The sequence below is a fragment of the Saimiri boliviensis genome, chromosome 1 (assembly GCF_048565385.1).
Source record: "Saimiri boliviensis isolate mSaiBol1 chromosome 1, mSaiBol1.pri, whole genome shotgun sequence".
Classification (NCBI taxonomy): Eukaryota; Metazoa; Chordata; class Mammalia; order Primates; family Cebidae; genus Saimiri; species Saimiri boliviensis.
Genome location: NC_133449.1, coordinates 218,187,384 through 218,203,762, shown reverse-complemented (window position 1 = coordinate 218,203,762; position 16,379 = coordinate 218,187,384). Strand labels below are relative to the sequence as shown.

General features: G+C 40.3%; 1 long non-coding RNA gene across 2 annotated transcripts in view; it reads right to left on the bottom strand.

The window, feature by feature from the left end:
- LOC141583462 (uncharacterized) overlaps positions 1-16,379 on the bottom strand; it is a 35,413-nt gene that overhangs the window by 1,849 nt on the left and 17,185 nt on the right. Inside the window, exon 3 of one of the 2 annotated variants that reach the window (XR_012516078.1) lies at positions 9,722-9,926. The exons of the other annotated variant lie outside the window; for it this stretch is intronic. This is a non-coding gene — a long non-coding RNA (uncharacterized LOC141583462). Of the gene's footprint in view, positions 1-9,721; positions 9,927-16,379 lie in introns of those variants that run through there. 2 annotated transcript variants of the gene reach the window in all.

Genomic DNA, 16,379 nt, shown 5'->3' with positions numbered 1-16,379 from the left:
ATATAGTAAATAGCTGGGCGCGGTGGCTCAAGCCTGTAATCCTAGCACTTTGGGAGGCTGAGGAGGGTGAATCACGAGGTCAAGAGATCGAGACCATGGTCAACAGGGTGAAACCCCGTCTCTACTAAAAATACAAAAAATTAGCTGGGCATGGTGGTGCGTGCCTGTAATCCCAGCTACTCAGGAGGCTGAGGCAGGAGGATTGCTTGAACCCAGGAGGCAGAGGTTGTGGTGAGCCGAGATCGCACCATTGCACTCCAGCCTGGGTAACAAGAGTGAAACTCCGTCTCAAAAAAAAAAAAAAAAAAAAAAAAAAAAAAAAAAATATATATATATATATATATATATATATATATATATATATATAAAATACATCAACCAGTAGCATAGTCACTCATTATCAAGTATCAGGTACTGTACGGAATTGTATGTGCTATACTTTTATGTGACTGGCAGCACAGGAGCTTTGTTTCCACAAGCATCACTACAATCTACAAAACAAAGAAACAAAAATAGAGTTGCTCTATTCCTTAGATACATATCTTTGGTGATTTTCATAGCATCAGAAAAAACTGATATGTAGCCTCTCAAACAATCCTTTTAACATGAATTTCCCCACATTAAGCTCACTTAACTATGAGTTTTTTAAACTGTGTTTATTTTCAGTTGAATGGGGTATATTCAGTAAATCAATTTGCAATGCATTTGTTGGTCTACATCACTCTTGCTGCTATTTCTCCTCTCACAGAATGGTTAGCACAGAAGAGACTTCCTCCGTGGGACCCTAGCTTAGAAGTGGGTGCATTTCAGAGCCGAAGTAGTATAAGTTACCAAAATGATTCTGAGCAATGGAAAAAGAGTCCTCATCTGTCCTTCACAGCTCACTAAAGAGTTTTCCCCACCATTATCCCCAGACTTTTCCATCTTTAATGTCTTCCCCTTAATTGCACCCACTTCTCATCCTGATGGACATTTTCAAATGTTTATTATTCTCAAGAGAAATTCCTCTATCCCGCATTTTTTTTGCAATCTGTAACCATTTTGGAAAATTTCTAGAAAGAAGGTATTTCCACATCTGTGCCTTCTTCTCACTCACCATAATCTAGCCTCCACTCCCACTCTTCTAGACTTTTCCAAGAAATCTCCAAGGACTTCTGTAGAAACAAGTATAGAACTCTCTTCTGGGCTAGGAGGGGTGGCTCACGCCTGTAATCTCAACACTCTGGGAGGCTGAAGTGGGTGGATCACCTGAGTTCAGGAGTTTGAGACCAGCCTGGCCAACATGGTGAAACTCTGTCTCTACTAAAAATACAAAATTTAGCCAGGTGTGGTGGTGCACACCTGTAATCCTAGCTACTTAGGAGGCTGAGGCAGGAGAATTGCTTGGACCACGGAGGCGAAGGTTGCAGGCGAGCCAAGATTGCACCACTGCACTCCAGCCTCGGCAACAGAGAGACTGTCTCAGAAAAAAAAAAAAAAAAAAAAAAAAAAAGGCTCCATGGCAGTGTTTCAAGTGCCTGCTGTGACTGTGCTGCTCTGGACGCCAAGCCTTGGTTTGGTGTTGTTTTCCTCTTACTTTTGTTTCTCCTTTTATTTGATTGGGTGCTGAAATGTAAGAGACCTCTAAGCTTTCTTACTTAGCCCTCATTTTACCCTGGATAATCTCTTTTGCTTTCATTCGGCCTTCTACTGGGACCACTATACACTGATACCACTCCACAATTTATCCTCCCCTTTTCTGATCTGTGAGAGTCTGAGCCTGATTTTTTTTTCCCCCAAAGGAAAGCTCAATACTCACATGTGCCTCAGTCTCCTCAGAATCAGTATTTCAAAAACCAAACTTTTCTTTTTTTCTTTCTTTATATTTTAGAGACAGAGTCTTGCTCTGTTTTCACCCAGGCTGGAGAGCAGTGGCATGATCATAGCTCATGGCAGCGTTTGAACTCCTGGGCTTGAGCAATCCTCTGGCCTTAGCCTCCAGAGCAGCTGGGACCATAGGCATACACCACCACATTCAGCTGGCAAACTTTTCTATCTTCTGCAAATTTTTCTTCTTGCTATGTCTTGGGCACTTCTCAGATGAGTAGCATCATGATCTCCCTAGTCATGCAAAATAAAGAACTAAAACTAAAGTAAGCTCTGATGTTTGCTCCCACCTAAGCCCTGTCTTTAAGTTGCTTAGTCTGCTTTTGAATTCATCCCCTCTTCTTTCTTTCCTCTGACTCTGCCCTTGCTCAGACTATCACCATCAATGTTCTGGATAATACTGATAGCTCTGAACCTGTCCCCTCACTTCCAATCTTAACTAATAGAGCATGTCCTGATTATGATCCATACACAATGAGACGTTTATCTCTTAGCAGTGATGAAATAGAATTCAATGGAAAACATCACAAAACATTTCTGTTAGAAAAAAACAAACACTGCTATGTTAAGAGCCTACATAAACCCTAATCTGTATTCTACATGATTTTTCAACGGAGGAATATTTCTGGAGTGAAAATATGTTCCATTACTCCCCTGCTGAAAACTCCGGAATAGCACTTTGTTGTCTTCAGAATCAAGAGTGGAAGAACAAGGGTCTGATTTTCCACTCCTACGTTACTCCAGTTACTCCCTCTATGCTAATTCGTGTTTGTTTAATTTCCAGAGATAACTATGCTCTGTAATAACTCTGGGCTTTGGACATTCAGTTTTTTCTGCCCAGGACGTCCACTTCCCATCCTGTCAGCCGTTTATTCATCCTTCGTTATCCAGTTTCTCTTTACCTCTTGAGACTCAGAATCTCACCCTTCTCCTCAGTGCTGAGTCATTCAAACTAAGTCCACATTGAACCCTCCCCCACAAACTTACTTTAATCTTTTGAAATTGCTCTCTTTCCTGGGGAGGCTTTGTACACACATTTCTCACTGTCTTAAACACTCCTCCCTGCTTAGCTTGGCTGACACATAACCTAATCTTCAAAATTCACTTCAAATGTCATTTCCTCTGTCTCTCACTCCTCAAGCTGTCCTCTGTTCCAGGACCAGAGTATGCTTGATCACTTTCAAAGCACTGTACTGCATGGTGTTTTTAAAAATCTATTTTCCTATTTGATTTTGAGTATGGCATGTTAATTGGGGCAATGCTACTTATTGCAGGAGACAAACTCCTACATCTGAGTAGCTTAATATAATGGAGGTTTCTTTCTTTCCCATAGAAAGTCCAAACAGATGTTCCTAATTGTCAGGTGGCTCTACTCCAAGCATGAGTCAGGGTCCTAAATTCCATCCTGTGGCTCAGCCAGTTTCAATACATGTTCACTTTGAAAAAGAAGTTTTATGAGCCAAGTCTGCTGGTGCCTCACATGACCACTGCCCACAAGTCACATGGCCACACCCAACTGTAAGAGAGACTGGAGAAAGTAGTTAAGCTGTGCACCTAGGAAGAATAAGAAATGGTTTGATGTACAGACATCGAGTCTCTGCTGGAGCTAGGCTCTGCTTTTTCTCTATTGCCAATACCTGTCATGGACATGACCCATATTTATTGAACAAATGAGTATATTAAAAGCAATAGGTTTTATATTTTAACTCAGCACTTCCAGTAGTTTTTACAGAGCACTTAGACTTAACAAGTCTGCTTTTAAAAAAGTCTTCTCTTTTTTGATATACCCAATGAGCTAAAAATAGGTTTTTAAGGGAAGAAATAGAAAATAAGTTGTAATTGGTGGCACATACTACAATAGCAAAAGTCCTTACTCAAGTGACAGACACGGAGAAACCACCCTGATGTGGTTTGGCTGTGTCCCCACCCACATTTAATCGTGAATTGTAATATCCCCACATTTGGAGGAGGGGCCTGGTTGGATCATGGGGGTGGATTTCTCCCTTGCTATTCTCATGATAGTAAGTGAGTTCTCATGAGATCTGATGTTTAAAAGCGCAGCACTTCCCTTTGCTTGCTCTCTCCTCCTGCCACCATGTAAGATACGCCTTGCTTCCCCTTCCCCTTCTGCCATGATTGTAAGTTTCCTGAGGCCTCCCCAGCCATGCAGAACTGTGAGTCAATTAAACCTCTTTTGTTTATAAATTGCCAGTCTGGGGAAGCATCTTTACAGCAATGTAAGAACAGATTAAAACACACCCCCTAGAAATTTAATAATGATGGTAGTTGTATTTGTTTCCCTAGGCTACTTTAACAAAGTTCCACAAAGTAGGTGGCTTAAGCAGGAGAAATCCATTGTCCCACAGTTGCAGAGGCTGGAAGTCCAAGATCAAGGAGTTGGCAGGATTGGTTTCTTCCAAGGGCTGTGACAGATGATCTGTCCCATGCCTCTCCCCTAGCTTCTGGTGGTTTGCTGGCAATCTTTGGTGTTCCTTGGCTTCTGCAATGTCACCCCAATCTCTGCCTTCATGTTCATATGTGCATATCTGTGTCCAAATTTCCCCCGTTATAAGGACATCAGTCATATTGGATCCAGGCCCACCCTACTCCAGTAGGTCCTCAACTTGGCCAATTACATCTGCAATAACCCTATTTCCAAATAAGGTCACATTCTGAGATGCTAGGGATTAGGACTCCAGGATTTGAATTTTTGAGGGACAGAACTCCACCTACAGCAGGGGAGTTTATGAAGCTCAGATGTCTTAGCCTCCCTGTTTGTCCTTACGTTAAAGCAAAGCTTAAAAAGAATCTTGTGATCCAAATTAGACTCTATTCTGTCAAAGGGCAGCATTCTGACTGAAGAGGAAGAATGGGATGGAATGCAGCCATGGCATCCCAGGCACAGGCCCCACATGAAACAACAGTATTACTAAGAATTTACTTTCATAACTGATGCTGAGCTTTTAGAAGAAGAGGCATATTTGTAACCACAGTTAGAGTACCTTGCTTTGACTGAAAAGTCAATTTCAACTGTTCTTTATGAACACATTCCTTTTCCCTGAAGTTCCATCAAAATGCAAATATAGACATGTGGGACATGAGGGATCTACTTACTTTAACAAACATATATACAAAGTGATTTCTAGCAATCAAAATGGCAGCTTCAGTAATCATCTGATCTCTCACATCAACTACCCCTTGAATCATAAATATCATAGTCATCAGAGAGCCTTTATAAACATTCATTGGAGTAAATGATGTATTTTCTCATTTTCTTTAGAGTTTTCCTCAAAAATCTCATAGAGTAATTGAATTAATGAGCTTGAAACAATTGTGGGGATTGTTCAGTCTAGGATTTCCAGGGGTCCTCAGCGAAGCCCTGAGAGTTCATTCAAGTCCAGAAGTGTAGAGGTAGGTGGGATGGGTAGAGTAGTGAGGCAACTGGAAAAAGACTGGGAGGAAGGAGATTCTGGCAGTTGGCCCACCTCCAGCCCAACCCAATCAGGGCACTTTAATCTAATGTACATATTGTAGCTTTGTTTGAAAAAAGTATTTCACATTTTATAAAAGAAAGAAAATTTAGACCCAGAGAAATTGTGATTTATTGAAATTCCTGTAACTAGCCAAGTGAGCAGCAGAGCTGAGTGAGAACCAAAGTTTCCTTCTGTCCATTCATACATATTAAGCTACATCTCTACTAGCTTCATACAAATGCAAGTAGGAAACTCACTACAGGTTGATTTAAGGCAAATATGTTGACTGCCTTGATCAGATAAGTTTATGACAACTCAATCCATGTCTTCATAAAAATAAGCCAAGCCTGCTGGATGCGGTGGTTCACACCTGTAATCCCAGCACTTTGGGAGGCTGAGGTGGGTGGATCACGAGTTTGAGACCAGCCTGGCCAACATGGAGAAACCCCATCTCTACTAAAAATATAAAAATTAACTGGGCACGGTGGCAGGCACCTATAATCCCAGCTACTAAGGAGGCTGAGGCAGGAGAATTGCTTGAATGTTGTGGGTAGATGAGGGTAGAGGGGATAGTGAGCTGAGATTGTGCCGTTGCACTCCAGCCTGGGAGCCTGGGCGACAGAGTGAGACTCAATTTCAAACAATAATAATAATCTGCCAAGCCTAAATTGGAGCATTTTAAGCTCAATCCTTTCAACATAGAAGATTTTTATGATATGAAGTTGTAACTTTTATATAATGCATATTATATGTCAAGTTAATCACAGATCTAGACCTTTATTCTTTATCTGCAATTCTTTTCTTTTAGTTCAATGAAGAGCACCTAATTTTTAAAAGCCCAGTTAGGGCCAGGTGTGGAGTGTCACATCTGTAATCCCAGCACTTTGGGAGGCCAAAGTAGGTGGATCACTTGAGGCCAGGAGTTAGAGACCAGCCTGGCCAACATGGCAAAACTCTGTCTCTACTAAAAATACAAAAATTAGCCAGGCATGGTGGTGCACACCTGTAATCCCAGCTACTTGGGAGGCTGAGGCATGAGAATGGCTTGAACCCAGGAAGAGGCGATGGGAGTGAGCAGAGATCACGTCACTGCACTCCAGCCTGGGTGACAAAGAGTGAGACTCTCTCTCTCACACTCACTAAAAAAAAAGGTCTAATTAGCAAAACTGAAACTGATCCAACCAGAGAAGTGTTTCATCACATAAAACATTACATAAGGTTAAGTTCACTGGGCTTAACAAATGGGCTATTTTAAACAAACATACTCCCTGTGTTACATTTTAATATGAGAAATCTGTTTCTTACGTTTGCCCAAGTGGTCCTAAGATTCCCTCCTCTTCCCTCCACATCACAGTCGTTCATTCTTATTTAGGGTAGGTATGAATAACACTTAGAGAGGAGCAGGGATGGGAAAAAGAAAGGAGGGGCCAGGCGCAGTGGCTCATGCCTGCAATCCTAGGACTTTGGAAGGCCAAGGTAGGAGGATCACTTGAGAGCAGGAGTTTGAGACCAGCCTGGTCAACATAGCAAGACTTCACCTCTATTAAAAAGAATTTTGATTAATTAATAATAATCTAAAAATTAAAAAAAAGGAGGCTCTCTTCTGCTTTGCAAGGAAGAAGAGAAAGGGGTTAAACACAGAAAAGAAAAAGGATCAAGGATTTGGAGAGAAAAAAAATCACTTTTTTGTTCCCCTAACAGTCCTGGGCATAAGTCCTTATGCCAGGAGGAAGGAAAAGTAAAAGGGGGAAGAGAGAATGGAGACAGATTGGATGAAGAAGAAGTCACAAGAATAAGACACAGCTCTTTCTACCTGTGTTTCTCCTAAACTTCTGGGTGTCCTCTCACCCAAAAACACATTTGAATTAGCTTGAGTGAGACTGAAGAATTTACTGGACAGATACAAAAATATCTTACAGAACGCACACTCAGACCACAGGAGAGACTGGGATTTGGAGTAGCAGATTGGTACGCTCCACGGAAAATTCATTCCCTTTGGCTTTCTTGCTGGTTGTCTTTATTTCTCCCTCCCTTCTCTACTCCTTCTCTCTCTCCCTCCCCATCTCCAACCCATAGTTCCTCATCTCTTCTTCCTGATTTTTTTTTTTTTTGCCTTCTTCCTCTACATGTGCTGCTCTCTGTCTGTCCATTTGCTAGATACGTCTGGCTTCCTATAGCTCCAGAGGATCTCTTCATTTCAAACAACCAGCAGCAGTTAACTGGTATTCCTGTCCTCAGTTCCAAACTCTCAAGTTGAAATATTTGGTTGGCCTATCTTAGGTCAGGTGTCCACCATGGTTCCATGAGGTCTGGTCATTTAGTTCCATCTAACTGCCAAGGTAACTACTTTTGTTGGGGAGTTGGGAGAGATACCAGGTAGTAGAGAGGGGAATTGTGGACTAAACAAGCAACTTCATATAGTTCTACAACCCTTCGCAACCCTGTCCCAGGCTCTTGACTGGTGTCCTCAGTCTCCAGCCCTTATCCCAAGAGTCTTCAACCTCTTATAATACTATTTCTCACAGTGTTGTCCAGATCACTTGCATCAAAGTGCGTTTATTTAAAAATGCAGATACCTAAGCTCCTTACTCCAGACCTATTCCAGATACCTTATGTGTTAAATACACTTTTGGGACTGGTTTGAAAGACTCAGTGCTAAGAAGATTATACTGGAAAGCTTACTCTGAGTTTTAAATAAACTTTTGAAATAATTATAATTATTAATAGATAATATTTATTAAATATAATAATTATATAATAATTACAGATTGTGATATGATTATTATGGATAATATTATCTTATAAATAATTATTACAGAGATTTATTATAATTATTGTTACAGATAATATTTATTGTAGATAGTGAATATAAAACACTATTTATAAAAAGTGTATAGCACTCTCTAGATTAAAAGGATATTTATTTTTAAATTTCAGAAAGTAAAGAGAAGACGCTATTATGCAAAAAGTAATATGCAGAATTTTCTCCATTTGCATGCTATACCATTTACTTTGTGCATCCACAGTTCCTGTAAGTCTGTAAGGAGTCTAAGAAATCTGCATTCGTGTTTATCACATTCCTGCCTTTTCACAGCCATCTTGATGATTCCATGTTCTGTTTATTTTCTCCTCATTTCTAGCTCTAACTAGATAATCCTAACATCTTTACCTCAGCACAACTATGCAGTAGGTCTTAACATCAAATGCCACTGCCACCCTCCTGTGAAAGTCATCCACAACAAAACTTATGCCAGTCCTCCTTCCTACTGATTGATCATCAATACACACTTATTTTCTCTGACCAGGTTCTCTCAATCACTATTCCACGGAGCTTGTGCTTCTCAAATGTGGATACATACATTCCCGGGGACACATAATTTTAGATCAGGAGCCATTAAGACAATGTTTCTCACTTGAGCATTTATTTAACTGGAGATTTGGATGATTTAATAACTGAACTGAAAAACAACCTGGATATATTAACAAAGATACAAATTTCATATTAAATTTTAAGAAAAAAGGTGTGCATTCAAAAAATGTGTGCCATGTTCTTCCCAATCTTGGACGCCTTATTTACTTGATAATATGTTATCAGTTTAGTTGATCTTCTTGAAACACCCACATTCAACAACTATACAAATACTAGTTTAAACAAGAAAAGCTTACAGAAAAATGTCACTTAGGCCCAGCATATCATCTCCCCTTTCTATCTCATTCTAACTGAATCCCAAAGGTTGCTGATTTTCAAGGGGCTGGGTGGGAGCCAAGAGAAAGCAATTTTATTTTCAATTAAGTGTAGCATTCGGTAGATCTTGAGCAAAGTAAATATCCCAGGAGCTGGTTTCATAATACGTTCCTCCTATGAAGACTGGCTCTAACCAGTTCTTGGGAAATGTGCTTACAGACAGGAATTGCCCAACTGATTTCAGTAGACAAGGAAGTACATAAGGCAGCAGAGGTCAAGCCAATGACTGTACAACCTAGACACATCTTTATAGTTTAAATTGATCCTCCAAACAATGCCACATACTTACTTAGTATCAAGATTTAGATAACACAATCTAAAGAGCTCAAGGCATTCTTCATAAAAATTTAAAAGTAAACAATGATGTTCATTCTTTTCTGGGTGGCAGGGTGAAAATTACCTCTGTGGGGCTTGGCCATACAGATAGATTGAGTAGACAGCGGCCCACACAGTGTAATTTGAGGGGAGCCACAAGGTTCTGTCTGTTGGAAAATATACTCCCCTTTGATTTCTCAGAACATAGCCTTCCCAAGACTCCTGGCTTCCATTCCCACCATTAGTCACCAGAGTTAGATACTAAGTTGAAGTAGTACGTCCATAAAGTCATTGTGGAAATGTACACTTAGATGATCTGAGAGGGGCATTGGGTTTTTTTTCCCATTTATACAATAAAATACATACACACATTAACATGAATTAGTTTACCTGGGTTAACTGTCAATCTGGAAAGCAAATGCTAGGATTCTGATGGCATATGTGAATGAAATAGTAAGTTTTTGATGAGAGCTGAGGCATGAGTTTCACAGGAATCGAAGACTTGGTTGGGCCCAGCAGAGGGCACCCTAGGAAACCAGTACAAGAAGATTAGACACAGCATAGTAGAGATGGGCTTACTAAACTTAGCTTTTTATTCCTTTGTAATTTTTGTTAAGCCAACTCTGATCACCACAAAGGAAACAGGATTATTTTAAAGTTAGCTGGTCATGAGTAGGGTGCCCAGGAGGCAACAAATTACTTCTGAATTCTGAAAGTGCCAAAACAATCGTCATCATCATCATCACCACCACTCCTAAAAGCCATGTACATTTCTCAATAGCTTCTGATAGAATCAATCGCTTTCATCCCTCTGATAGGTAATATAAGGGAGCTGGCAGAAAACACAGAGAAAGAACATTAGAAAGACACAGAGGGAACTCACGACTGATAAGCGAGGCTGGGGATGGTGGTATAAAGGCAGCTGAGGCTGAATGCAGTGGTTCACACCTATAATCCCAGCACTTTGAGAGGTTGAGGCAGGAGGATCACTTGAGCTTGGGAGTTCAAGACCAGCCTGGGGCCGGGTATGGTGGCTCATGCCTGTAATCCTAGCACTTTGAGAAGCCAAGGGGGTGGATCACCCAAGGTCAAGAGTTCAAGACCAGCCTGGTCAATATAGTGAAACTCTTGTCTCTACTAAAAATACAAAAATTAACTGGGCATGGTAGTGCATGCCTCTATAGTCCCAGCTACTTGGGAGGCTGAAGCAGGAGAAACGCTTGAACCCAGGAGGCAGAAGTTGCAGTGATCTGAGATCGTGCCACTGCACTCCAGCCTGGGCAACAGAGTGAGCGTGAGACCCTGTCTCAAAAAAAAAAAAAAAAAAAAAAAAAGACCAGCCTAGACAACATAGCAACACCCTATCTCTACAAAATATACACAAATTAGCCAAGTGTGGTAGTGCATATCTGTAGTCCCAACTACTAGGGAGGCTGAAGTGGGAGTATCGCTTGAGCCCAGGAGGTCAAGGCTGCAGTGAGCCAAAATCACACTACCACACTTCAGCCTGAGTGATAAAGTGAGACCTTGTCTGAAAAAAAGATAAAAAAATAAAAAAGACAGCTAAGATAACATCCTCACTGATTGCCCCATAAAGTAGGTTGCTGGAATGACTACCTAATTCCTTTTCCCTCTGACACTGGTTTGGTCACATACCTGTAAAGTATTTATAGAAATTCACAGATAGATCAGATAGAGCCAGATCAGTTAACTCTTAGAGAGCCAGAGGACACCTCCTCTACACAGCAAATTAAATTGTTCCTGAGGGAAAGCATGGAGTTCACTTTAGGTACACAAAGATAAGCCCAACATAGACTTGACAGTGTGCTTGCTGTACACTAAAGAGTAGAAAATGAGTTTTGAAAAATTATAATAATCATTGATCATGTAGATCAAAAGAAGGTATCCGATATTTTAGGTTAATGCAAAAGAAATTGTGGGTTTTGCCATTAAAAGTAATACAGCAAGGCCAGGCACAGTGGCTCACACCTGTAATCCCAGCACTTTGGGTGGCCGAGGCAGGTGGATCACTTGAGGTCAGGAGCTTGAGACCAACCTGGCCAATATGGTGAAACCCTGTCTCTACTAAAAATGCAAAAATTAGCTGGGTAAATTGGCATGTGCCTGTAATCCCAGATCCTTGGGAGGCTGAGGCAGGAGCATCACTTGATTCTCCATCTCTAGCTAAGATTGCACCACTGCCCTCCAGCCTGAGTGACAGAACAAGACTCCATCTCCAAAAAAAAAAAAGCCAGTTGCACATATAATCCCAACTACTCAGGAGGCTGAAGAAGGAAGACTGCTTGAGCCTAGGAGTTTGAGGCCAGCCTGGGCAATAAGGTAAGACCCCATCTCCAAAGTAATAATAATAATAATTTGTCTTTAACAATGATCCCACCTTCTGACCTAACATAAAAGTGTTAATTTTCAATGAGAAAATTAATATTGAAGTATTAATCTTTGATGAGAAAAGGATATAGGGAAGGTCAAGGCCTAGAATTGTCCCTGTCACTGTACTTATTGTATCTTTTGTCTGTCTTCCTCCACTGTACTATATACATTTTATGTGTGCAAAGACAAAATGCTTGGGTTTGGTAAATGCTTGTTAAACATTGATTAAATGAATAAACACAATACATTCCTTAGGGGTTAGGTAGAACTTGAGTGATAGCACAACTAGAGGTGATCAGAGGAAATCTAGTCAGGCTGATGGAACTTGATGCACAGTATTTGTGCAACAGGTGTCAGTGATATCCAAAAAGAAGTTCTCAACCAAGCCATTGGTCAAGTGGCAGGAGCCCAGATATAGAAATCCAGAAGTGGCAGCACTACAAATGTACATGTGCTTGGAGAAATAGGATTAGGAAAATCTGTCAGCCAGTAGCCGAATCCCATCCTTGGACTGGTGTCAGAGGGAGATGATAGTCATTGAGAAGGCATCCACACGAACAGGGGAGAGGCCGGGTTCTAGAATATAAAGTTATCAAGATAGAAATACAGGTGTTTATAGAAGTGGGAGCTTCCAAAACTAGGTTAAACGGGAGCAGTGGTTCTGTTTCATTAAGAAGGAAAGCAATAGTACAGTCTAGCAACAGGTGTTATTGATCCATTTTACAGATCAGGAACCTGAGGCTCAATGAGAATAAGTAAACTTGTGGAAAGCCATATAGCTAATTTAAATTCGTGATTCTGGCTAAAAAATAAAGCCTACCTATGCCGGGTGTGGCAGCTCACGCCTATAATCTCAACAGTTTGGGAGGCTGAAATGGATGGATCACTTGAGGTCAGGAATTCAAGACCAGCCTGGCTAATATGGTGAAACCCTATCTCTACTGAAAATACAAAAATTAGCCAGATGTGATGGCACATGCTTGTAATCCCAACTACTAAGGAGGCTGTGGCAGAAGAACCTCTTGAACCCAGGGGGCAGAGGTTGCAGTGAGCTGAGATCACACCACTGCACTCCACCCTGGGTGATAGAGCAAGACTCTGTCTAAAAAATTTAAAAAATTTTTTCAAAAAAAATAAAGCTTAGCTAAATCTAAAACTAATTATTTCTCTTTTTCTTACTTCAGCCTGTAACTCTTATAAATTTAGTTACTGGAACTAGTAAGTCAGACTAGCTTTGTAAGTTGATTTTTAATCTTTCAGACATCTTGGAGCACTGGGCTAGAACTCCTCAAATCAGCCTTTAGTAGTTACAGAGCTGGGGATGGAGCTGAAACTACAGCAGTGGTTCTCAACCTTGCCTGCACATTGGAATTATCTACAGCGTTTAAAAAACACAGATGCCTGGGTTCCACCACCAGAGATGATATAATTTAATTGATCTGAGGTATGGCTCATGCATCAGGATTTTTTAAGTTCCCCCTAGATGATTCTAATGTGTATCCAAGCTGGAAACTACTGGCTTAGAAGCAGAAACGAAGAAGCCTCAGCTATTCGCAGAGGAAGGCTATGTTGGCTTATATATTTCAATGGGATAGGAAAAATACTAGAGGACTCATGGGCTTATATTTTTTTTCTTGGACAAGTGGACCATAACTGATTCTTTGTTTTTCCAGTTTAACCTTAGAAAATATGCCCAAAGTCAACAGGTATACAATTAAACTTACAAGTCAAATGGTTCCATGTTCTTAGATTCTAAGTGCTAGTTGTGTGTGACCCAAGGCAAGGTTTTAGAACTGGATGTCCAAAATTGCTCATTACTATTCTATGCTGGGCTAAAATTCTTACATCACCCCGCAATGGAATGTGACCCAAGTCAAGAAAAAAACAAAAACATTTGTGTTGCTTTCATGATTAGTAATGGGAATGAAGAGGGATTGAGGTATCTCAACACAACTTGTACTTTCCCCAGCCTGTTTAAGAACTGATTCATGTAATAGTTACTAATCTTGATGCCTACAAGTAATACAGTACATGTATAACTTCTGGATGTGTAAATGCTAGACATTTAATTTGCTTGGACTAAATCCTAATCATAGAACTGTTTATTATTTAAGGTACACACTTAATACAGCAAATACAACAAAATTTCTATCCCCAACTTCCATTTTCAGAATTCTTGTGCACAGCTCCCTAATAGGAAACAATTAATTATACAATAAATACATACTTGTTTAGGGTCAGTTTGCATCTTTGTTTGCCTGGAATTGTCCTGGTTCACACGTGTCATTCCAGAATAATTTTTAATAGCACCCTCTCTCACTCTCAAAAATGTTTCACTTTTGGTGATAAATTTTCCAGGTACCCTTACACATAGTTCACTCAGTCTGCCTTTCCTCTGCAACTACCGTAGTGATACATCATGTTTGGAATGTGGTCTGTTTCTCTTTTGAACACTTCTATAGCTATTCAGGAAAATAAGACTGTTGAAACATTAATCAGTTGATCAACATGCCTTCTTTATATTTTTAAAGAAACATAGTACTGCTTGAACAAATGAGAAACAAATAGTGTATTAGTAAACTAGAAGATATAAACCTAAATATATTGGTAATTACATTTATTCCAGCACAAATGAATTGTAAGTAATTAATTGTATTGTCAATTGATTAACAATGTGATGATAAAACACAATTTCTTCAGCCACAAGGTGATAGTGTGTGGTTTTTATGGCTGCATAGTTGTCCTTCTCCTTGAACATGTTCCATCTAACAATGTCACAAATATCAGACTGTCCTCTGAATAATTAGACTACCTAGACAAAGTTTTAAAGCATTATGATCTAGCACTGATCAACCAAAAGTACATACTTGTCCAGCATGGAAATTCCTTGACTCAATCAGCACATCTCACCTGGATGAAATCCAAAAACTGAATAGGTTGTAGGTTTTGCTACCTCTGGCACATAGCCAAAACTTGTGGTATGATTTATTTCAAACAATGGACAATGTATACAGACAGTGGTTCAAGATTAGTATGACCAAAATAAAGTTTTGAAAGTGAAGGGGGGGGTACCATAATAATTACACTAGCCCAAAACGGGTAATTTGAGACCAGACTACAATCACTCTAGTCAAGACAAAAAAGAAAAGGAAGGCAGGATAATGCATTTTATTTACTTCCAAATCCAAGGATTGCTCTTCTAACCATATCAGGCTGCACTCAGAAAGATGGTCACAGTTAACAAAATGATTTCTGTATTTCCTAGTGTACTCCCATTTCCTCGTTTTATTTGTCTTCCAAATATGTTATTTTATAAAAGTATATTTTATGGCAACATAAATGAACAAGAAAATGTCTTAGGGAAAAGTGTCCAAGATAATAACGGTTCTGGAGGAAACATATCATTTGAGAAATGGTGTACATGATTTGTATGAACTCCGACCTCGAATACTGTAGTGTCATTTTTAAGTGGGAATGGGCACATGCTGAACTCCAGAGCATAGCATAGACAAATAGATGTTTCTAAAATCCAAGGAAACAAATTTAATTCCATATAAGGAAGAACTGTAACACTTATTGTCAACAGAGTAAGTTGCCGGATAGGATAGAAAATATGTCAATACAGGAAGTATACAAGAAGAAGCTCCATAGCTGTTAGCAGTGTTACAGAGGAATTTTGTTTGTTTGTTTGTTTTTGAGACAGTCTCACTCTGTCACCCAGGCTGGAGTGCAGTAGCACAGTCACAGCTCTCTGCAGCCTCAGCCACCCAGGCCCAACCAATCCTCCAACCTCAGCCTCGCAAGTAGCTGGGACCACAGGCATGCACTACCATGCCTGGCTAATTTTTAAATCTTTTGTAGAGATGTGTTTGTGGCAGTGATAGAGGTTGGTCTCCGTATGTTCCCCAGGCTGGTCTCAAACTCCTGGGCTCAAGCGATCCTCCTGCCTCAACGTCCCAAAGTGCTGAGATTACAGATGTGAACTACTGCGCCCAGCTACAGAGGGGTTTTGATGCACCAGGTGGCGCTGGTAATTTAAGGTTCTCTCGTGAAATGGGTCTTTTCACCTGGTCAGCATCTTATTCCTCCTTGTTCTGGTAATAGCTCCCATTGTTCTTTGTTGAACCACCTCTCCCCCATTTCTATGAGGCGTAGTAGAGCTAAAATCACCCTCAGTTTCCAGAAGTGGGCATGTGATCCTTATATAGCCATTTAGTGGCTTTTATCTCCTTGGCCAAGAAAGGGCACGTGGTCCATGCTCGGAAAATTTGAAGCAGTCCTAAGACTTTCAAGGAAACTGTTGGGAAAAAGGAATCTTTTTCTTCACAGGTTGCTGAAGGGGTAGGATGTAGGCCCAGAACTTCTGGCAATTATCTTGCTAGCAAGCGGGGGAGGGCTTGCCTGAGGAGGAAACCAATATAGACGAAAGCATAGCCAAGCAGTGGAGAGAGATAGACTGAGTCCTGGTTCTTTGTTTTTAGCCCACACATCTAACAATGTCTGAAGCCAGATTAACCCTAGATTTTTAAGTTCTGTTTCCTTTTATTTTTAAGCCAGTTTGAATTTAGTTTTTAAAAATTATTTGAAAC